The sequence below is a fragment of the Macaca nemestrina genome, unplaced genomic scaffold (genome assembly GCF_043159975.1).
Source record: "Macaca nemestrina isolate mMacNem1 unplaced genomic scaffold, mMacNem.hap1 Scaffold_60, whole genome shotgun sequence".
In the NCBI taxonomy this organism is placed as follows: domain Eukaryota; kingdom Metazoa; phylum Chordata; class Mammalia; order Primates; family Cercopithecidae; genus Macaca; species Macaca nemestrina.
Genome location: NW_027257767.1, coordinates 118,600 through 143,637, shown reverse-complemented (window position 1 = coordinate 143,637; position 25,038 = coordinate 118,600). Strand labels below are relative to the sequence as shown.

The 25,038-nt window shown below is 44.1% G+C and overlaps 1 pseudogene; it reads right to left on the bottom strand.

The window, feature by feature from the left end:
• Window positions 1-1,945: 1,945 nt before the first annotated feature.
• On the bottom strand, window positions 1,946-14,084 carry LOC139361553 (wee1-like protein kinase pseudogene; annotated as a pseudogene).
• Window positions 14,085-25,038: the final 10,954 nt, after the last annotated feature.

Here is a 25,038-nt window from a genome sequence, read left to right as displayed (position 1 = left end):
AGAAATGGAGACTTGAGGATAAGTGACTTGCCAGGCACCACACAGCTTAGTGAGGTAAAGCCAGGATTCACCCCAGGTCCCACTCCAAGCCCAGGCAAGGGAAACCTCAGCCAAGCCCTGGGCAGGTTAGAGTTGGAGGAAACCAGTGCCCACCTCCCTATCCCCAACCCCAGGCAGGAACTCCCGCCACCCCAGGGCCAGGAGCTTGTGAGTTACTTAGGAAACCCTAACCAGCACCCTCAGCAGCGCCAAGTGGGTTGTGGAGCCCGGCACAGCTTCTGGGGTTCTCGCTAACAGGCAGGCCATCCTCTGTTCTGGAGCAGCAAGCTCCCCAACCCGATGGAGCCCCGGAGGACACCACTGGGCCTGGAGAATAACTCGGCCCCTTCCCCATTAGTTCATTATTTTCTTCTACTCAGAAAGATGAAGCACTGGAGTGTGAATTCTGTGGTGTGAAGAAATGGCCTCCCGTCCCTGTCCTCTGCATCCCTCCCATCCCACCCGTCTCAGGTGGTGCCATCTCTCCAGGACCCCACCACACACCATCCACTGCCCAGATTTCCCCAACAAGTCATAAGGCACAGTAAGAGCCAACTTCTCTGCCTGGCGCCTGAGTGCGCTCCAGCTACTGATTTTCTCATCCATTGTGCTGAGGTGGCGCCAAGCGTCTGAAATAGGACCGGGCAATACCAGCGCGCTCTGCTCACCCAGCCTGTGCCTCCCAGTCTCCCACCCCCGCTAATCTTCCCACTGCACAGTGCAACCGCAAGCCCCAGGGCGACCCCCAAAGGAAGGTCGTCTCCGTTCTCCCCGAACCGTGGTGCAACGCTGGCAGATGGCGGTAGCCACATGCTAGGCCACATCGGCCTGGCCATCCTCCTTGGAAGTGAAAGAGAGAAACAGCTCCCTGGTGTTGCCGCCCTGGTCCTCCTGCGCGTGGGCCACCCAGGGATGGAGGAGCAGCAGCGCCGGCGTCGGGGCGAGAGGGCAGGTTGCAGTCCTGGCCAGAGACCCAGGGCGGTGCTGTCTGCTGAGTCGGTGCCTTGAGGTGTGGAGGAACCTACGTACACGGAAGATAAGGGCACAAAGCGGGGCCCGGGCTTCCAGCTGGAGGTTGTGCACTGCGGCAGCGTGTCCCTACTTGGCCTGTCTCACTATTTGTTCACTCCTCCAGGCTCAGACCCTGAGCTCAGCGGCGCAGTGTCCATCTGCAGCCCTGCGCACCTGAGCGCTGCGGAGGAAGCCTTCTAGAGGGTGGGCGCTTGATACCTGGGACCCAGAGATTACCCGAGCCGGATCAGACCTTCTCTGATTAAGCATCAAGGGAGCCCTCATTCCGGAGAATCAGGGTTTGGCCTCGCCCTCCGCAAACAGTGTCAGATTATGCTCAGAGGCAGGAAACAAGACTGCAGTCCTAACTGGGCTGGAATGCGGGCCTGGGCTCGAGGCGCTTCCTCCCCTCCTCTCGCCCTGAGCCCAGAGAGTGATGCAAGACCCTGAGTTCTGCAGGGCCCACCTCGTCAATGTTTCCGTGTCTACCCCGCCGCCTGCTAGCCACCTCGTGTGCCTCCCCCTGGAACCGCCTCTTCTGAGCCCTTCTTCTTGCCACCCCTGGTGACCCTGCCTGATCAATGTGACTGCAGACTCCTCCCTGCCCAGAGAATTCTTTCCAGCCCTTAACTTGACATGCTTTCCAATGCAGTCCCAACCCCTCCTGGCCTCTGCGCTTTATGCATCCTGCGAAAGTCTTACCAACTCGCCCATGCTTGAAGCTACTGCTTGCTTTTGATTTGCAGCCTGCATGCATTTGAAGGGATTTACCCTAAAAAGATTCAGGTTTTAGGCCTCGAAAGACGTCATACGGATACATTCAGAATTCCATGGTAGCACAGGCTCAGTATTCCAAACGATTCCATTTGCAAAGATTTCTTTTACACACTGTATTTTACACACTTGTGGTATCAAGGTAACCTAGCCTGTGTGAATTCATGCACTGATCTCCATTTCTTGGAGGAGGTTCAGCACCAGCAGCACATACCACTGTGAGGGCAAGCGAAAAAATATCTCTTTCGGTGTAATCCTCCTGTAAAACTTCATTTGCAAGAAAGCGACTGTCGCCCTCTTCAACCTGTGGACTAGAGATCCTTCTTACATGTCCAAGATCGCCTGTGTTTACCATCATTTTGTTGGATCCCCGGTCATCTTCATCTTCTTCAGAGGCAGCATCTGGGATTGAGACTCCAGATATAAAAACACTACTAGATTTTGTATACCTGGGAACCAAAGACATTGAATGAATGTAGCTCAAGCCCAAGGTGCCTTGCAGAAGAAGACCCTTCAACTTTGCATCTTTAAAGTTAACTCATGATTCTGCAGTTTTCACTTCAGCATCAGCTAAACTCCCAGCATGACAATATTCATCCTGTATAAGCATAGCACCATCTTCTGCCCAGGCAGAGAAATACAGAACTGCGTGAGGAAGCCGTCCAGGTACTGCAGTAGAGCCTGTGCTCCTCTGAGCGCTTTGCGCACTGCAGAGTGGGCCTAAGGCTTTTCTGATCACCTAATGTATCCAACCTGCCTCTTCACACAGTAAACACAGAACCAAAGCCTCCAGAGCAATTTTCTGCAGCTCCTGAAACTGCTGTGCGCCGAAACCTCGCGTTGCTCTCAGTCACTGCAGTACTTTCAGCAGGCCACGTTTCGTCTCCCAGCTCCTGAGCATTGGCTTCCATGTCTTCACCACAAGAATCATCCCCATGTCCCCAACAGAATCCGGAGTGAAAGGATTCGAATTCACTCGGAGTCTGTTGCACACCCAATTCCCCTTTTCCTGGTTTTTCCGTATCACGAAGAAGAACCGTCTCGGAGTTCAACAGAGCTGGGATCAATTCCTCCAGCTCTGGAAAGAAAACCCGGGAGTGCAAGTGGCGGGTGGCAGAGTCGAAGCTTGCAGGAGATCCACTTGGGCGCCTGAGATCCCTCAGCGACCAGCAGGGCCCTCCCCACCCCGGGTCCTGGCAGCTCCGCGACGCCTCCCCGCGGCGCCCCCAGCACTCGCCAGAATCAGTGGCCCAGGAAGCAGGTGCCACTGACCACCAGGAGCCCAAGCACCCTCCCCTCACGGGTCGCACTGGGACCCGCTGCCAGGCCGGTCAGCGCTGGACAGGGTCCCAGCACCTCCTCAGGCTCCAGCTCCTGTGGCTTCTGAGCCTGGCAGGCAAGGTTCCGCTCACCCCTGCCCCGCGAAAAGGCGACGGAGACCCACAGAAATCTCAACCTGTCTGGTGCTGGAGCCTGGGCTGCCGGAATGCGGCTCCGTGTTGCGGCCAGCGGCAGCCTGGCGCGCCCCCTGGTGGCCGCGGGCAGAAGCTGTCACACCCCACAGGCGGGGGCCCTTCAGCCCAGCAACGGGAGGGCTGGGGGTGCCACCCCCATTCATAGACCAGGAATCAAAACCCTCGGGTGGCACTGTCTGGTCAAGATCCTTCCCAACTGAGCGGAGACGGAGCCAAATTCAACCCCAGCCACAGTGTATGCAGTGTAGGCAGTCAGGACTTCAACCATTCCTGAGACCCCCCCCTTACTTACCTCACCGGTACATGCCCGGCCCACATTTCCTTTCCTCTCCAGGACCCACACCCCGCGCCCTGAGTCGCTTATTTCTCTTGAACAAATACGGGTGATAGCGGGTAACACATCAGTAACAAGAAACTAGCAGGTGCTCAGTGAAATGGTCTACCCTGGCCTCTTCCATAGTTAAAGTGACCATTAACAGGAAAATGAGTCCACTACCCAGGAAGTGGACAAACGCCGGCAGCCCCTCAACCTCCCTCTGGCTTTGCCTCCCCCAAGCCAACTGGCGCCCGGAAAGGGTGTGGGCAAAGACCCTGTCACCTCCCAGCAGAGGGCGCACTGCTCGCGGTTTTCGGGATCCTAGGCGTGGAGCCGTCCCCACAGGACCCTCAGAGGTGGGGAGGAGAAACAGCACACCCATTTGACAGGTGCAGAGACTGAGGTCCGTGGGGGCGGGGTGAGTGGCCTAAGGTGGCAGGACCTGTGAATAGCAGAGCTAGGGGTCCAGCAGGTCCCCAGCCAGTCACTGGGTGAGCCCCTGTCATGTGGGGATCACTGAGGTGCAGGCATTCTGATGAACACCGGGTTGAGGAACTCGTGGCACTCCATCCTGACTTCTGGGGCGCCTCCTGGGACACAATAAGGTAAAGGCTGTGCAACATGTATAAGGTCCAGCATGTGCACGAAGCAAAGAGGGATAGATAGGGGTGGGAGTACAGGGACAGAGTCACAGCTGGGACCCTTGAGAAGGCAGTTGGAGTTTTTCTGCCGGGGCAGGAGAAGCCTTCTGGGCCCCAAGGCTGGCATGTGCAAAGGCATAGAGGCAAGCTCCTCCTGACACAGGGCTGGAGGGGAAGCTCTAAGTGTTGCACACAGACTGTTCACATTGCATCCTTCTCCCTGGACTTGCTCTGCCCACAGCACCTCCATCCTTCCAGTTAGCTATCCAAGCTACCACCCTCACCCTCTCACACCCACATCCTGTGGACCCCACATTTAAGAAACAAGAATTCAGCTGCTTCTCACCCCCCATGGCTGCGTATCACCTGATCTGAATCCCCATCCTCTCTCTCCCCCTACCTGGTTCCATCCTTGACTCCTGACGTCTCATTGCAACTCAATACTAGGTCAGATCATGTCACACTTCTGCGCTGGTGCAAAAACTATGCGGTTGCTTCAGTTCAGTGTCCACCAGGATTTGATATTCCCAAGGCATGTCTCTCACTCCTTTGTTCTCATTTTACCTTCACACAGGAAAACACTTTTGCTTCTTGAAGTGTACTCTTATGTAGCTACTATTGGTAATCAAATCTCTGTTATTACTTTTGAAATTATTTGTATTGTATTTACCACCTAAAGATATTTAGCTATATATTCAATGCTAGCTTGAATAATAATTTTTCTAAGCATGCTTTTTGAATTTTTAAAATTTAAGATGACATTGGATGATTTTATTACATATACCATGATGTTTTGAACATTCCACATGTAGATTGTTGAATGGTTAAGCCTAAATCTAGCTAATAACAAACGCATTATCTAACATAGTTATCATTTTTGTTGTGAGAACACTTATCCACTCTCGTTGCAATTTTCTAGAATGCAATGTATCATCAGTACCTATAGCCACCTTGCTAGACAATAGATTTCTTGAAATTTATCTTATCTATCTAATGGTAATTATGTGTCCTCTGACCAACATCTCCACATCCTGTTCCCCTCTCTAACAACACCAACCTCTGGTAACCGCCATTCTGCTCTCTACTTCTATGAGACCAATTTGTTTAGATCCCTCATATGAATAAGATAATGTAGTATTTTTCTTTCTGTGCCTGGCTTATCTCACTTAATATAATACCCTCCAGGATCATCCGTGTTGACAGTAATGACAGTATTTTATTCTGTTGTGTGACTAAATATTATTCCACTGTATGTGTTTATGTATGTATGTATCTACATACATGTATGTATACAAGCATATGTAGACACAACATTCTTCAAATATATTATTTTGCATTGATTTTTATTAAAATTGTATTTCTTCCTTATCTAAATACTGATAAAAATATGTCTTTTCAGTCTTTCCTCTTAATAAAAGCCAAAGTTAAAGGGCAGTTTCCCCATTTTTTAATAAGATTTCTTTTTCTTGCTGATTTTTTTGGGTTCCATGCAGAGTCTGCATATTACTGCTTAATCATAAATATAGTTTGGATTCTTTTCCCCATTCTGTATAATGTCTGTTTCCTTTGTGGTTTATTGTTTTTACTAGGTTTTTCTTCCGGAATTTTACAATTTCAGGTCTTAGATTTAGTCTCTAATCCACTGGGAGTTACTCTTTAGATATGGTGAGAGATACACAGTTTCATTCTTCTACATGTGGCCACCCAATTTTCCCAGCACCATTTGTTATACGTGTGTATGTTTTTGTCTGATTTGTCAAAGGTTGTTATTGTTCGGCTGTATTTCTAGATTCTCTATTCTGTTGGACTATGTGTTTGTTTTTATACCAGCAAAATGCTGTTTTGGTTACTGTATCCTTGCAGTATAAATTGAAGTCAAAGGAAAGATAAAGGAAAATTTTTGTCTTTCCTTTATTTTGAAGGAGAGTTTTAGCAAATATAAGTGTTCTTAAATAGCAGTTTTTCTTTCAATACTTTGAATATATTATCCCACTCTGCCCTGGCCTGAAAGCTTTCTTCTGAGAGTTGCGCTAATAGTTATGTGATGAGTTGATTTGCTGTTGCTGCTTTTAAAATTCACTGTTTTTCTTTGACTTTTGACCATGTTATTAGAATATATCTTGCTGTGAAGTTTTTCACGTTCAACCTACTTAAGGACTCTTGAACTTCATGAAACTGGATGTCCACCTCCCACCTCAAATTCAGCAAGTTCACAATCAGTATTTCTCAGTAGGCATTCTAGTCCAGCCTCTGTTTTATCTCTTGTTTCCACATAATGCATATATTGCTTTATTTGATAATGTTTCATAAGCCTCACAGATTTTTTTTACTCTATCTTTTGCTATTTTTTTTTGTTTTTTGCACCTCTGACTGGATACTTTCAAGATACCTATTTGCAACTTTGCTATTTCCTCTTCATGACTGAATCTGCTGTTAAAACACTCTATTAAATTTTTCAGTTTAGTCATTATATTCTTCAGCATTAACATTTCTGTGTTTATTTTTATGGTTTCTATTTATTTGCATAACTTCTGATTTTGTTTATGTATAGCTTTCCTAATTTTGTTCAGTTGTCTATGTGTGTTCTCATATAGTTCACTGAGCTTATTGTCTAAAATAATTACTTCCAATTTTTAAAGGCACTTTGTCAATTCCTATTTCTTTAGGGTCCATTACTGAAGCTTTATTGGTTTATTTAAATTGGGTCATGTTTTCCTGATTCTTCATGGTTCTTGTATCCTTGGGCTGGTATATATATTTTTGAGAAGGTGGTCACTTTTTCTAGTCTTTACAGTTGGCTTCAGCAGGTAAAGTCCTTCACCATTAAGTGTGGCCTCGTGTTCTTGTTCGGTCAGGTGGTTGAGCCTGTTGATGGATTTGGCCAACTGGCTGTGTTTCATGGTCAGAAATGTCTGCTGGTTTTACTCCCCTTGATTTGGTAGCTTTGCTGGGTGAGGTCACTTGAAGCATTGTGGGGCTCATTGAGATTTGCATGCATCAGTCACTGAGTGTTCCACCCCCTTTCTTTGGTCCCAGTTATCTTCAAGAGCTCTAAGTATTAAAATTCTTCCAATGTTCACTTTGAGGCAAAACAGAAGTGTGCCCATCAGGAAGTACTCCCCAAGTAGATGCTGAGTATCCACTTTGATCTACTTTTCTCCCCGTGGAAAAATAATGGACTGAGGGTATCCTTCTCAGTACAGTATTGTCCTGGATATGGAAATGGTAAAGCAAACAAAGTAAAATCATTCCTCTTATCCTCTTTAACGAGTCTGTGTTTGCTTTTGAGCTCTTTTTGGGTGTTGCAATCTCACACTGGTATTTGGAGTTCTCACAAAAGCATTCTTCCCTGTGGGTAGTTGCCAAATAGATGTTTCTTTGAGGGAATCAGGGCTAGGAACCTACTATTCCACCATCTTACCAGACTCCCTCTACCCCCAACCCCTTCCATCTCTCAATCTCTCAATAATTTGTAAAACAGGAAAATCCAAACATGTCTAGAAATCATTACTAAAACTGAATAGATGAGTTGAGTGAAGCCACAGTATATAATCCAAATGTATGAAAAGTCAATGTGTATTTTTATAGACCGGCAATGAAAATTGAATGTTACCCTGAAAAACCTCAAGGAAGTACTGAGGAAAATTACAGAATACCCAAATATAGAGCCATCATGTTCATATATCAGAGTATTCAATATAATTAATATGTAAATATTCCCCAATATACAGCATCAACACAATTCAGTAAAATTTCAGCAAAGAGCTTTGTAAAACTTGATAAGCCAAATTTTAAAGTACTTCGAAAATATAAAGAATCTAAATTAGTGAAAACAATAATGAAAAACCGTCACATTTACAGACATATTATCTGAAATAAATACTATAAAGCTACAGTATTTACAACAGTGTGTTATTACCTAAGGAAATAATTATAAATAATTGTAATAATATAGAAAGCTCAGGCAAATATATATACACACACACACATATATAAATGCAAAGTTATGTGTGTATGTAGATAAATATATTTACATACGTATATAATTTTTTATCAAGGAATGTATGAAGACAATTCAAAGGAAAGAATGGATACTTACATAAATATTCTTGGAGAAATTGAATACCCATATGTAAATATATGAATACTAATGCATCAAAGTACATCTAAAAAGTTAACTTCAAATGAATTTGAGATCTAAATGGAATAGACACAATTACATATTTTGTATGAAAAAAGCGTAGGAGAAATTTATTGTGATCCTGAGATAGGAAGTAGTTTCTTAGATAGGATACACATGCAGAAAACATAAAATAAAATGTATAAATCTAGTCTTCATAAGACACTGTTAACAAATAAATTGACAGCGATAGCCTGAGAGAAATATTGAAATAGATATATTTGATAAATGTTGGTATTCAGATTTGTATATACATAATTCCTACAACTCAGTTAAAAGAAGACAAATGACCTGACAAACATTAATGTGCAGGGTCTATTAGCTGCTGATGCATAAACACATTGTGGCGTGCCCATACGATGGACTATTTCTCTGCAAATAACAAGTAAGAAATTACTGACATGTACAATTTGGATGATTCCAAAGGAATTATTATGAGTTAGTAGAATAAGACACAAAAGACCACATAAATGTTAACATCACAATTATGTAAAATTTTTCAAAAGGCAAACATAGTAACTGAAATAGAATAATTTTGTCACAGCATCATGTACAAGGAGAGAATTAAATGAAAAGGACCAGACTGAACTTTTCGTGGTAATGGAAATGCTCTACTTCATTTCTGTGGCAGTGATTATACAGTCACATGTAACATATTTTGAAATAATAATGTGTAAAATTTTACAAATTATTCATTTACACTTGATGAATTTTAAATAATGTAAATTGAACCTCAACAAAATTATTTCAAATTATGCTATGGAAGAATGTGTGGGGCAATTGGAGCATGCTCAAAACATAGTGAATGTCTGCATTCATTTAGAAAAAACTGTATTTAAGTATTTATTTAAGCCAAACAGATGCTCTCCCTGTGACTAAGCAATGTTCCTGTAAATATATATACCATATAAGTGTATCCTTATAATTATGGCAACTTTATTTATAATGGCTAAAACAGGGAATGTACCCAAATGTTTGTCAAAAGTAGAATGAATAAATTATAATATAGTTAGGAAGCTTTTTTTGTCTAAATATACATAGCCACACAACTTGCTCCTGTATATCTATTTTTACTGAAATGTTCCCCTCCCAGTGGAGGATCGCCTGTCCACACTATCTACAACCACTCCTGCCTACTGATACACTTTATCCATTACTATTTATAAAAACTGTAAATGTTATACAGTCTTCTTTGTATCTGGACCATATTCACCATGAAAGATGTAGATAGACTCCATGAGTGCAGAAGTGTTTCCATGATACCACAGAATTATTATTCCTGGAGGCTAGAACAATGCCTGAAACATAATACAACCTGAAAAGATCTGTTGAATGGGTGAACCAATGAAAGAAAAGAACCTGACAACCCTGTGTCTCATACATGACTCAGATCACAAGGGCAATGGAATGAACCAAGGGATCTTAGCTAAACAGTCTCTCCAGTTGCAATGAATGGACACAATCAAGGCATAAGCTGGCAACATCAACTAAAACTCTTCATTGTCTGGGAGCCATGTCACCTCTTACCCCAGAAAATGGCTCCCACCAAACAGCAATGCTCAGAAAGCACATGTATGCTATCAAGAACAAAGGGATCATTGAAACAAAGCTGGTGTATGTGTCCTTCAGATTGTCCTTTGATCCACTCCAGAACAGGCGACAAGTTTCCAGGGTGGTGATGTTCTAAAAATGCCGGTGTCAACTGACACCCTGGGTTTTGGGACATTCCCATGAAAACCAGCAGCTTGAAAGTAGAAGACCATGCCACTTTAGAAACATCGAACCATGTGTCCCAAGTAAGGAGAGAAGGAGCAAGAATGTCATAAAATGTGAAGAAGGGAAAAAAGCCCTCTGTGAACTCATATAAGACAACCAAGGATGTCTTGAACAAGAGGGACCATTTAGGCAGGCAGAAATGACGTTTCACCTACACTATCATTTGTGGTTGAGTCTTTTCTTTCTGTTCTTCATCACATGTGGAACACTCTGTACCTCAACCTGAGGTAGACAAAGAAAATGTGGATAACCAGTAGAAAAGTTTTGTACACAACTGTTTCCACTGTGGTATTTCCCAAAAATGAAATTAGAAAAACTTCCCTCTTCCTCACACTCCAAGACAGATCTTTCCCTGTCCTTCTAGGGGGCATAATGACAGTTCAGGAAGGGGATTAATTACATACTTTTCTAATAACCATGTCTGAACCAATGAGTAATCCATTGGCAGTTTCTTCACACACCACACTGGATCACCTAAAGATCATGTAGGTAAAGTCTCTGGTTTCTTAGATTTGGAAATACTCAAATTTTAAAAATCTCATAAAGACACAATGAAAGAATCACTTTTGGTCTAGATCTGGGATGCTGGGAAGTCCCTGATTTTAGCCACCCAATATATGCTCAGTCATACTTCTGTTGGCTTGTTATTGCTGAGAAATATTCCATCCTATGAGCATGCCACGATGTGTTTGTCATCAGCAGCTGAGGGACCTGCCCTTATTGTCAGGTCATTTGTCTTCTTTTAACTGAGAAGTATTCATTTCATAGATTATTATTATAGTAATAATAATAATTACAATAATTATTAATGTAATGATTGTTGAAAACATCAGTTAATCCCATAAGAGTCTACCTGCATATCTTTCTAAGAATGAAATCACATATAGATTCTTCTTTTTTACACTACAAGCTACAGGGTGGATCTATTAAAAACTGTATTATTGATGATATAACATTTAACTCTATTATCAAATTAGTCTTAATATTTACTGACATAAAAATGAGGAAATTGTTGCTTGTACTCTGAAGTAACTTACAGTGCCATTGTCCCTCTCTGTATTAGATATGTGTGGTTTTAAGTGATGGCAAAGGTATAATAAATGAAATACAGAATACTTGAAAAAGGCAAGATGTAGAATAATATGAGAAAACAAATAGTGAGGTTATAACATTTTTTGGCACAAGGTCAGATTTTTATTTATAATTTTAGATTTATTGTAGACAGAACTTGTGCTACATATTGTAGAAGACAGGAGAGTAAATAAAATAAGCACCTGTTTTCACAGAATATTATAATGTATCAAAGGACACATAGAGGGGAATGTCAGAGACTGGGGCCTATCAGGGGGTGGAGGGTGGGAGGAAGGAGAAGATCAGGGAAAATAACTACTGGGTCCGAGGCTTAATTCCTGGGTGACAAAACAATCTGTACCACAAACCACCATGACACAGGTTTACCTATGTAACAAACCTGAACACGTACCCCTGAACTTACAAGTTTAAACAAAACAAAACAAGTGGATTAATGTCCCAAGAAAAGCATGTTAATTTGACCCAGGGGCTCACATGCTGTTCAGTGTGCCTTCAACATGAATGGTTAATTTATAAAGTAAACTTATTTATTTCTCAAAATCAGCCCTTACACTCTCACGTGCCCACTCTTCTGTAATGGTGTCTGGGAACTGAGGAGCTGAAAAGTTTTAATTTCTGGCCCTGTGTCTCACGAATGCACTTTATTTTGGTTGGCATCTTCTACCAGGTCTGAGGTGAGGACTTAACTACTGTCAGTATTTAATATTTAGCAGAACCTTGTGTTATTTTTAGGCCCATGAGTCAAAGCCCTGTAACTTAATGGCACAAGTACTTCGAAAGAACACGCAGAAAATTTCACAGATGTGATAACCTTAATTATTTAAAGAAGTTTTTTTTTTTAATGACGTATGCAGCTTTTCAAAAATCTTTGTAGCTATCTTATTTAAGAATTAAATGGGAGGCAGGTTAGCCTGACACAGTTCCCAGCTTGACTTTTCCCTTGGCTGTGACTTTGGTGTCCCAAGATTTATTTTCCCTTCACAGAATGAAGCACTGACACCCACTTCAATGGGGCTGGACCTTGAAAACATGATGTGGCGAGAGCAAAGCCAGGCCTAAAAAGCCACATAGAGTGTGATTCAATTTATGTCAAATGTCCAGAACAGGCAGATCCACAGAGAGTGTGAAGCCAGGGGCTGAGGGATGGGACACTCAGTGGTGACCAGGGGCAGATGGATGGGAGGGATGCGGGTGATAATGAAAGGATATGGGATTTTATTTTTTGAGATGATGAAAATGTTCTAAAACTGTTTGTGCTTATGGTTGCACATATCTGTGAATTTGCTAAAAAATATATTGAATTTTAACTTTCAAGTGGGTTAGCTGTACTGTATGTGAATCATAGGTCATTAAAGCTGTTTTTAGGCTGAGCTCTGAGGCAAGACCCTGTGGGCAGCCCAGGCCTCCTGGCTGCTGCAGTCCCACAGAGTGAAACCCATCCTCAGCTCCTGCCCATCAGTCTCCTGTGCTGGTTCCCAGGTGCCTTCTTTTATTTTTTTTCCACACACATTGTCTGCTAGGCTTGCCAGATAAAATACAGGATGCCCATTTATTTCTGAATTTCACACACCAACAGTGATTAAATTGTTAGGGTGTATATGTCCTAAATATTGCATGGGGCATACTAAGACCCAAACATTCTTTGTTCATCTGAGTTCAAATTTAACTGGGCACCCTGGACTTTTAGATGCTCATTAGGGCCTCCTTGCCTGGACCCCAGGTGGCACGCTACCAAGGCCCCAGTCTCAGAGATTGCAGGACTCCAGAGGGAGGTGGAGGAAGGAACTGGGCTGGTGGTCATGCCCAAGACAGAGGTGGTGGCTGCAGGGATGGACACACCACCAACAGACTTTGGGTGCTGAAGCTTCCTGGGGCTCAGCTGGGCCCTCAGAGACCTGGGACAGGGCAGAAGGCCAGCACCCCCCAGCTGCAGAGCTGGCTATTCTTCCACATGTTTTTCCAAGGCTCTGCAACTGAGAGCTCCAAATCAGCAAAGATGCAGCGGGGTGGTGTATTAGTCCATTCTCATGCTGCTAATAAAGACACACCTGAGACTGGTTAATTTATAAAGGAAAGAAGTTTAATTGACTCACAGTTCAGCATGGCTGAGGGAGCCTCAGGCAACTTACAATCCTGGCGGATGACACCTCTTTACAAAGTGGCAGGAGAGAGAATGTGTGCCAAGCAAAGGGTTATGCCCTTGATAAAACCATCAGATCTTGTGAGAATTGACTCACTATCTTGAAGACAGCATGGAGGAACCACCCTCCTAATCTAATTACCCCCCACGAGGTCCCTCCCTCGAAACATGGAGATTATGGGGAACTGTAATTCAAGATGAGATGTGGTGGAAACACAGCCAAAACATGTCATTCTGCAACTGGTACCTCCCAAATCTCATATCCTCACATTTCAAAATACAATCATACCTTCCCAACGGGTCCCCCAAAGCCTTAACTCATTCCAGAATTAACTCAAAAGTCCAAGTCCAAAGTCTCATCTGAGACAAGTCAAGTCTCTTCCACCTATGAGCCTGTAAAATCAAAAGCATGTTAGTTACTTCCTAAATACAATGGGGGTGCAGGTATTGGTTAAATACACCCACTTCAAATGGGAAAAATTGGCCCAAACAAGGGAGCCACAGGTCCCACGCAAGTTCAAAACCCAACAGGGCAATCATTAAATCTTAAAGTTCCAATATGATCTCCTTTGACTCCATGTCTCACATCCAGGTTATGCTGATGCAAGAAGTGGGCTCCCATGGCCTTAGGCAGCGCCATCCCTGTGGCGTTGCAGGGTATAGCCCCACTCCTGGCTGTTTTCACAGGCTGGTGTTGAGTGCCTGTGGTTTTTTCAGGTGCATACTGCAAGATGTCATTGAATCGGCCATTCTGGGGTCTGGAGGATGGCAGCCCTCTTCTCACAGCTCCACTAGGCAGTGTCCCAGTGGGGACTCTGTGTGGGGGCTCCAACCCCACATTTCCCTTCCACACTGCCCTAGCAGAGGTTCTCCATGAGGGCTCCACCCCTGCAGCAGACTCCTGCCTGAACATGCAGGCATTTTCATACATCCTCAGAAACCTAGATGGAGTTTCCCAAATCTGAATTGTCGTCTTCTGTGTGCCTGCAACACTAACAGCACGTGGAAGCTGCCAAGGCTTGGGGTTTGCACCCCCTGAAGCAATGGCCTGAGCTGTACCTTGGCCCCTTTTAGCCATGGCTAGAGCAGCTGGAACTCAGGGCACCAAGTCCCAAGGCTGCACACAGCAGGTTGGGCGGCAGCCCTGGACACAGCCCAGGAAACCATTTTTCCTTCGTAGGTCTCTGGGCCTGCAAAGGGAGGGGCTGCTGTGAAGGTCTCTGACATAACCTAGAGATATTTCCCCCAATATCTTGGTGATTGACATTTGGCTTCTGGTTCCTTATGCAAAGTTCTGCAGCAGGCTTCAATTTCTCTCCCAGAAAATGGGTTTTCTTTCTCTGTCAGATTACCAGGCTGCATATTTTCCAACTTTTCTGCTCTGCTTCTTAAATGCTTTGCCACTCAGACATTTCTTTTGCTAAATACCTTAAATCATCTCTCTCAAGTTCAAACTTCCACAGATCTTTAGGGCTGGGGAAAAATCTGCCAGTCTCCTTGGATAGCAAAAATGACCTTTAATCCATTTCCCAACAAGTTCCTCATCTCCATCTGAGACCGCCTCAGCCTGGACTTCATCATCCATATCACTATCAGCACGTTGGCCAAAGGCATTCAACAAGTTTCTAGCATGTTCCAAACTTTCCCACATCTTCCTGTCTTCTGAGCCCTCCAAGTCTCTAGGAAGTTCCAAATTTTCCCACATTTTTCTATCATCTTCTGTGCCCCACAAACTGTTCCGACCTCTTCCTATTACCCAGTTCCATACTTTCGGGTATCTTTATAGCAGCACCCCACTGTCTATGGTACCAATTTATTGTATTAGTCTGTTCTCACACAGCTAATAAAGACAATCCCAAGACTGGGTAACTTATAAAGGAAAGAGGTTTAATTGTCTCACAGTTCAGCATGGCTGTGGAGGCCTCAGGCAACTTATAATCCTGGTAGAAGGCACCTCTTCACAGCGTGGCACAGGAGAGAATGAGTGCCAAGTGAAGGGGGAAGCCCCTTATAAAACCATCCGATTTCATGAGAACTCACTCAGTATCATGAGAACAGCACGGAGCAACTTCCCCCATAATCTTTTTTTTTTTTTTTTTTTTTTTTTTTTTGAGACGGAGTCTCATGCTGTTGCCCAGGCTGGAGTGCAGTGGCGCGATCTCGGCTCACTGCAAGCTCCGCCTCCCGGGTTCCCGCCATTCTCCTGCCTCAGCCTCCTGAGTAGCTGGGACTACAGGCGCCCGCCACCGCGCCCGGCTAATTTTTTGTATTTTTAGTAGAGACGGGGTTTCACTGTGGTCTCGATCTCCTGACCTTGTGATCCGCCCGCCTCGGCCTCCCAAAGTGCTGGGATTACAGGCTTGAGCCACCGCGCCCGGCCCTTCCCCCATAATCTAATCACTTCCCATGAGTTCCCTCCCATGAAACATGGGGATTATGGGCACTACCATTCAAGATGAGATTTGGGTGGGGCCACCCTCAAAGCCCGGGGTATAGGTCTCTCAGCTGTGAAGGTTAAGGGACAAAAGTTGTCCATTAACACCCGGCACCTAGATAACTGTGCTGGTGGTGGGACCTCCACTTTTCATTCTATTCTGTTTCTACTTCTAAGGGATATTTAGTGTTTCACTCCAGGAAAGTTGTGGTGACATCCAGCATGTCTTGTGGGTATCCCCTGCCTCTGGCCATGCCTCTGGGTCTCCCCATCTCTGACCAAGACACAGCACTGGGCCAGCAGCATTTGATGCCAGACTCCACCTGCTCTCCCCTTGAGATCCAGCATGACCACCAACCTCAGTGCTGTGAGGCCCAAGATGAGCCCAGCAGTGGGTTTGCCAGGGTGGGGGCTTCAGTGCTGTCCTCCAGCAGCTCCTCCCCACAAATAAACGTGTGACCTATGTCTACAGCGAGCTTGCTTTGCAGGTGCTGCTTCCGCAAAACCCTGCAGGGAAGGGTCCTGTGGAGAGGGCAAGAACGCAAAGCAGAGAAGGTGAGGGATGATCTTGCAGTCAGGGGTTGGGACCCTCCAGCCGCAAGCCGTGACTAGGAAGAGACAGGAAATTCTGCAACCTTGAGGACAAGAGGATAGTGGAAATGGGGAAGAGTGGCTCAAGGTGGAGGTGGGAACCAGGAGAGGACCTCTCAGGGCTGGTGGGCATGGGGGCCTCCCTTGGGTTAGACAGATTCCCCTGAATCAAACTGAGCAAGATCACAAGAACAAGCAGGTTTTGGGCTATGATGGGTACTCTGGACCTAGACAGTTTCAGTTTCTGGAGCCTGCTAAATAGCCAGATGGAGTTTCCAAAGTCCTGAGCCCTGGGCTGAGAAAACTGGACCCAGACTGGAGGGGGCACTGACAAAGGGTGGGTTCAGTCCTTGAAGTCAGTGCGAGCATCCAACCTTAGGGGTGGTTGAGAGGCCAGCAGAGCCTGAGGAGTGAGAGCTGGGGGCCCAGGAGGTGCCACACCTATGCCGTAACAGAGTTCTCAGGGACCTTAGGTTTCCAGAACAAGAAGGCTCAGTTTCAAATCCCAACTGCCTCACTTCCTGACTATATAACCTTGGGCAAGTTGTTTAACCTTTCTGTGCCTACCTCCACAGTAGGGCTGCCATTTGATGAGGTGACATACGTGGAGTACAGGGAACTTGCCCAGTTCAGAGGCAGGACAATAGTTCAAAGCCATTGTTGTCCCCTCACAGTTCTGCCTTACATGAGGACTTGAGGCTTTGAGGAAGGAGCCTGTGGGTGAATGTGTCCTGGGGGGCTCTGAGCTGTGTGACATGGTCACACCATGATGTGAGGACTTGACTGGGAGTGACTGGGCTGGGGGTGCCAGTGGTTGGGGGCCTGGGTGGCAGCCATGTGCAGAGGCTAGACAGGACACCAAGTATGTGGACTCCAGGTCCTCATCCTCAGACACTCAGCATGGCTCCCCATGAGGTTGGACATGGAGCCGGGAGCACAACCTCCCTGCTGGACACAAACTCTTGGCAGAGCCAAGGCGAGGCAGGCAGGGGTCCTGAGACCCCCAGCAGCTTTCATTGCCCTCATCAGCAGTGAGCAGAGGGGAGAGGGTGCCACCCACCTGGGAAGTCCCCGCTGCAGCTGTTGGGCTATGTCTGACCCTAATGTGGGGTTTGCTGCTGTTTGTTACCCTCGCACTTTTGATATTTGGAGGCCCACTTTTATATTTTAATGTGTATTTTATGGAAACGTTCATGGTGCACATAAAACAACATTGTAGAAGAATTTTGCCCCAATGCTATGAAAATAAATGATGTTAGTGTTATGATTTTACAGAGTTTGCAGTTGTTGGCAAGGTGGTAAATAATTGAACAGTCACTGTATGAAAGCTCCTAGGTGGGTGAGTAACAGGAATCAGTGTTAAGAGCAATCCTACCTTTCCACAATTCTAGGGCAATAAAGCAGAGTAGATTGAACAGGTAAACAGTCGCCAGGTGACCCAGGTAGTAGCAAAGGTTGCCCCAGGCAACAGGCATGACCTGGCCTACCTTAAGGCCAGATGGAAAAAATGGGAGTTAGATTAAGAAATTATTATTGATGACCTAACAGAGTGAGAATTACTATATGTAGAGCCTTTTGTATTCTCTCATTTACTTTTATATTATTGAAAAGATACATAAAGTGGTGTCAAAAGCCCTTTTTAGAGAGATTTAACTGTGGACCATAATTTATTTTTTGCCCTTATTAAGCCTTCCCAAATTGTCATCAGGAATTTATTGCTTATTCGGCTCCTTTGCAATATTCTTTTTAATACCCTCCCAGCAGCCTGCCTTGAATAGAAATAAGCTTTCCTTTCTGTAGGCAGCTTGGTTACAAGAAGGGAAAAGGGTTTAGAGCTAGAGAACATGAATGTTCATGCAACATGATGCTACTTCAATCAGGAAAGGCTTTGCAATCAACTGCACTGATGTCACTCATTCCCCCCTCCTCCTTGACAAATTTCTTCTTTCCTCTGTGCATTCAATATTAACAGACTTCTCTTTGTGTTTAAATCCTGGTGCGGCCATGATTTTTAATTTCCTAAGCCAATTCAAATACACTTGCATGTAGCTAATTTTGAATTGAGAAATATATTTGATTTTCCTGCATATGCCCAGAGGACAGCCTATGTCAATTCCACTCCCAACATTTCTTGGCACATCTCACATGAGGATCAGTATTTATCCTGATAAAATCTACACGCTGTTTTGAAGGTGAGTTTTCTTTTCTACTCTTGTCTGCAAATGCATGTGCTGTTTGCTTACTTTTTATTCATTATCAGCCACAACAGGAGATTGCCACTGGATCTACTTACAGCTAGTGTGCATATTACTTCCTTTTCCAAGTCATTCTTATTAAAAGAAGTAGAACTATCACTTCTTTTAATAAGATTCCAGTGAATATCATACAGTAAGAAGATAATACATTTACAAGGAAAAATAAGCCACATTTTGGTTTTTGCATCTCTAACAGTTTTAGTTACTCCATGTATCTTGATTTGATCAGCATTCTTAGTTTCTCTTCTGTCAGTCAAGCTGACAGTTTCTATGAGGTGATGCTGTTCATTTTCAAGCCAATTTGAATTAAATCTTCAGTAAGATGACTTGAGGCAATGTACTAAAAATTTAGCAATTACTAAATTCATTACATCTATTGCATTTTATTTCTGTAATAACTGAAACTCTTGGCAACAAAATCAGCATTAAAGAAATAATTTCTGCCCTTTTCTCCATATTCTCTTTATCTTTCAGGCATCACAACAGAGTTCCTTCCCTGTGTCTTTCTGATAATCTAAATCTCCATGATTTACATCACAATAATTTTTGTGATTGTATCCCAGAAGTTTCAGATTATTTCTCTATTCCCTTAAGCTCCACAGCTCAAATCAACCTCTGCCCATTGCTGTATTTTGGGCCACAAATTTATACATTACTTTTAAGGCAAAAAACTGACACTGAAAACAATTTTGGTTATCAGAACATGTGTTTCAATTTTTTCATACTCATAAATAATAGCACAAAGCATAGGAATCTGTGTGGACATACTTTGATGCAGAACAAAATATAACATATGTGACATATGATTTTAAATTAGAAACTTTCCTTCCAAATGTCTTCTTTTTGCCTCCTTTCCAAAACTTTAACTCCGAGTCAGCTAGTGACTCTTTCTCTCCGGAGTCCATGTCACCAGCATACAGAGGCGTGTCCCCTTTGTTTGATACAGTTTACAATTTTACACACCTTTAACCATTACTAATCTCCACAAAGCTGAAAAATATAGAAGTGAGATAACATTTATAGAGCCACACAATTCCAATGTAATATTTTCCCATATTTCCTTAAGTTTCTCTCATCTTATCCTGTGTTTCCATACTTCAGCACTGATTGAAATGCGGCATTTTAATTTTTTTTTTTTCGATCTTACATTTTTATTATTTCCTTGAAGCAAGGAAAATGTGAACTTAACTGCTGGGATGACTAATTTGAAGTGACTTCAAGTGGTAGATATTAAGATGCATAAAAAGCCAGAAGCCAGAATAGTTTTAAACAACTTCTTATTTTACAGATTAAGCATCAGTTACACCTGAGAGCCTTCTTCATTGTTTCACAGAGGTTCTGTTTTCCTCCAAATTTTCATTTCTTTATGCTAAGCTTGATTTGTGCATTTAGTATGTCACCAACTTTTCAATTTTTAATTTAAAATAACTTGCATGTATTTGTGTAAGTATGTGTGTGCTATATTCATCCTAGTTTCACAAATAGCTTAATAAGTACGATATCTCCTGAAAGAGTGACTCTACTCGTTTGGGGGAAAAATGGGATTTAGTTTTAGCACGCATTTATGCTTCAATCTTACCTATACTTATAATTTTTATTCTCTAAAAAGCAACCCTGGTAGTAATTATTTACAATGCTTGGGAAAGGAACAAAATCCTGTGCTTAACATTCCATGATTGGCCTCAGTCCAGATGCAGCCCCTCCGTGTCTCTCACTTGGTATTCTAGCATGTGCATCTGGCTGCTGCTTGTCATGTATTAGTTTAATTTGGTATTAGCTCAGGCCATCTTCTTTTTATCTGTGCATATTACATTGCTATTCTTTATCTCAGCATCTGTGCCTTAAGAAGGTAAGAATGTAAGGTATGGTGACAAGATCAGCACCCCAGGCCTTTGTTAATAAAATAGCTTTTTTCCCCCTAAAGATAATGCAATAATTATATCTCAAAAAATCCATGTTTGTAAAAATTTGAAGTTTCTGCCAAATTGCTCTTTATTAACTCAGAAAAGTTCAGTCTCTCTGTCTTTTGTTTGTTCTTAATCCCTCAAAACAACAGTTAAGTAGTTATACATGTTTTCTTGTGAGACTTCTTAAATATGTCTGTTTAGTAAATGTCTATTGTATACAAAGTAGACAGAACAGTATTGTGAGCCTTGTGCACACACTGCTGAGTCAACTCTTGCCAACCCTGCTTCGGCCATGTCTTTAGCCACTTCTCCTCCTCCACTCTTCATCTGCAGCAAGTCTCTGACATTAAACTATTTCACCAATAACTCCTCAGTTTGCATCTCTATGATGAAAGTATTTGCTTTAAAATAATCTAACAAAATAGTATCTTTTTCAAAAAATTAACAAGAATTTAACATCAAATAGCCAATCTGTTCAAATTTTCAATTAACTCACAAATGTCCTTTGTTTAAAAATGTAATATCAGAGGAGGTGGCGCCCAAGATGGCTGAATAGGAACAGCTCCAGCCTCCAGCTCCCAGCATGAGTGAAAAAGACGATGGGTGATTTCTGCATTTTCAACTGAGGCACCAGGTTCATCTCACTGGGGTGTGTCGGACAGTTAATGCTGGTCTGCAGGTGCAGCCCAACAAGCGAGAGCTGAAGCAGGGCGAGGCATCGCTTCACCTGGGAAGCACAAGGGGGAAGGGAATTCCTTTTCCTAGCCAAGGGAAATTGAGAACCTGGAAAATCAGGTAATTCCCACCCTAATACTGCGCTTCACCAAGGGTCTTAGCAAACGGCACACCAGGTGATTATATCCCACACTTGGCCTGGATGGTTCCATGCCCATGGAGCCTCCCTCATTGCTAGCACAGCAGTCGGAGATCTAACTGCAAGGCAGCAGTGAGGCTAGGGGAGCGGCGCCCGCCATTGCTGAAGCTTAAGTATATAAACAAAGCCGCCAGAAAGCTCAAATTGGGTGGAGCCCACCTCAGCTCAAGGAGGCCTGCTTGCCTCTATAGATGCCACCTGTGGGGACAGGGCATAGCTAAAAAAAAAAGCAGCAGAAACCTCTGCAGATGTAAAAGTCCTTGTCTGACAGCTTTGAAGAAAGCAGTGGTTCTCCCAGCACAGAGGTTGAGATCTGAGAACGGACAGACTGCCTTGTCAAGTGGGTCCCTGACCCCTGAGTAGCCTAACTGGGAGACATCCCCCACTAGGTGCAGACCGACACATCACACCTCACATGGCTTGATACACCCTGAGACAAAGCTTCCAGAGCAAGAATCAGACAGTAACACTTGCTGTTCAGCAATATTCTAACTTCTGCAACCTCTGCTGCTGATACCCAGCAAACAGGGTCTGGAGTGGACCTCAAGCAAACTCCAAGAGACCTACAGCTGAGGGTCCTGACTGTCAGAAGGAAAACTAACAAACAGAAAGGACACCCACACCAAAACCCCATCAGTATGTCACCATCATCAAAGACCAAAGGCAGATAAAACCACAAAGATGGGGAAAAAGAAGTGCAGAAAAGCTGGAAATTCAAAAAATCAGAGCGCATCTCCCCCTCCAAAGGAACACAGCTCATTGCCAGTAATGGAACAAAGCCAGCACAAAGAAACTAAAAATCTTGAAAAAAGAATGGATGAATGGATAACTAGAATAATCAATGCAGAGAAGACCTTAAAAGAACTGATAGAGATGAAAACCATGACATGAGAACTATGTGACAAATGCACAAGCTTCAGTAACTGACTCAATCAACTGGAAGAAAGTTATCAGTGATTGAAGATCAAATGAATGAAATGAAGTGAGAAGAGAAATGTAGAGAAAAAAGAGTAAAAAGAAATGAACAAAACTTCCAAGAAATATGGGATTATGTGAAAAGACCAAATGTACATCTGATTGCCGTGCCTGAAAGTGACGGGGAAAATGGAACCAAGTTGGAAAACACTCTGCAGAATATCATCCAGGAGTACTTCCCCAACCTAGTAAGGCAGGCCAACATTCAAATGCAGGAAATACAGAAAACGCCACAAAGATACTCCTCAAGAAGAGCAACTCCAAGACACATAAATTGTCAGATTCACCAAAGTTGAAATGAAGGAAAAAATGTTAAGAGTAGCCACAGAGAAAGGTCGGGTTACCTACAAAGGGAAGCCCATGAGACTAACAGCAGATCTCTCTGCAGAAACTCTCCAAGCCAGAAGAGAGTGGGGGCCAATATTCAATGTTCTTAAAGAAAAGAATTTTAAACCCAGAATTTCATATTCAGCCAAACTAAGTTTCATAAGTAAAGGAGAAATAAAATCCTTTACGGACAAGCAAATGCTTAAAGATTTTGTCACCACCAGGCCTGCCCTACAAGAGATCCTGAAGGAAGCACTAAACATGGAAAGGAACAACCAGTACCAGCCATTGCAAAAACATGCCAAAATGTAAAGTCCACCGATGCTAGGAAGAAACTGCATCAACTAATGAGCAAAATAATCAGCTAATATCATAATGACTGGATCAAGTTTACACATAACAATATTAACCTTAAATGTAAATGGACTAAATGCTCCAATTAAAAGACACAGACTGGCAAACTGGATAAAGAGTCAAGACCCATCAGTTTGCTGTATTCAGGAGACCCATCTCACATGCAGAGACACACATAGGCTCAAAATACAGGGATGGGGGAAGATCTACCAAGCAAATGGAAAACAAAAAAAAAAAAGCAGGGGCGGAGCAAGATGGCCGAATAGGAACAGCTCCAGTCTCCAACTCCCAGCGCGAGTGACACAGAAGACCGGTGATTTCTGCATTTTCAACTGAGGTACTGGGTTCATCTCACTGGGGAGTGCCGGACGATCGGTGCTGGTCAGCTGCTGCAGCCCGACCAGCGAGAGCTGAAGCAGGGCGAGGCATCGCCTCACCTGGGAAGCGCAAGGGGGAAGGGAATCCCTTGTCCTAGCCAGGGGAACTGAGACACACAACACCTGGAAAATCGGGTAACTCCCACCCCAATACTGCGCTTTAAGCAAACAGGCACACCAGGAGATCATATCCCACACCTGGCCGGGAGGGTCCCACGCCCACGGAGCCTCCCTCATTGCTAGCACAGCAGTCTGTGATCTACCGGCAAGGCAGCAGCGAGGCTGGGGGAGGGGCGCCCGCCATTGCTGAGGCTTAAGTAGGTAAACAAAGCTGCTGGGAAGCTCGAACGGGGTGGAGCTCACAGCAGCTCAAGGAAACCTGCCTGTCTCTGTAGACTCCACCTCTGGGGACAGGGCACAGTAAATAATAACAAACACAGCAGAAGCCTCTGCAGACGCAAATGACTCTGTCTGACAGCTTTGAAGAGAGCAGTGGATCTCCCAACACGGAGGTTGAGATCTGAGAAAGGACAGACTCCCTGCTCAAGTGGGTCCCTGACCCCTGAGTAGCCTAACTGGGAGACATCCCCCACTAGGGGCAGTCTGACACCCCACACCTCACAGGGTGGAGTACACCCCTGAGAGGAAGCTTCCAAAGCAAAAATCAGACAGGTACACTCGCTGTTCAGAAATATTCTATCTTCTGCAGCCTCTGCTGCTGATACCCAGGCAAACAGGGTCTGGAGTGGACCTCAAGCAATCTCCAACAGACCTAAAGCTGAGGGTCCTGACTGTTAGAAGGAAAACTATCAAACAGGAAGGACACCTACACCAAAACCCCATCAGTACATCACCATCATCAAAGACCAGAGGCAGATAAAACCACAAAGATGGGGAAAAGGCAGGGCAGAAAAGCTGGAAATTCAAAAAATAAGAGTGCATCTCCCCCGGCAAAGGAGCGCAGCTCATCGCCAGCAACGGATCAAAGCTGGACGGAGAATGACTTTGACGAGATGAGAGAAGAAGTCTTCAGTCCATCACATTTCTCAGAGCTAAAGGAGGAATTACGTACCCAGCGCAAAGAAACTAAAAATCTTGAAAAAAAAGTGGAAGAATTGATGGCTAGAGTAATTAATGCAGAGAAGGTCCTAAATGAAATGAAAGAGATGAAAACCATGACACGAGAAATACGTGACAAATGCACAAGCTTCAGTAACCGACTCGATCAACTGGAAGAAAGAGTATCTGCGATTGAGGATCAAATGAATGAAATGAAGCGAGAAGAGAAACCAAAAGAAAAAAGAAGAAAAAGAAATGAACAAAGCCTGCAAGAAGTATGGGATTATGTAAAAAGACCAAATCTACGTCTGATTGGGGTGCCTGAAAGTGAGGGGGAAAATGGAACCAAGTTGGAAAACACTCTTCAGGATATCATCCAGGAGACCTTCCCCAACCTAGTAGGGCAGGCCAACATTCAAATCCAGGAAATACAGAGAACGC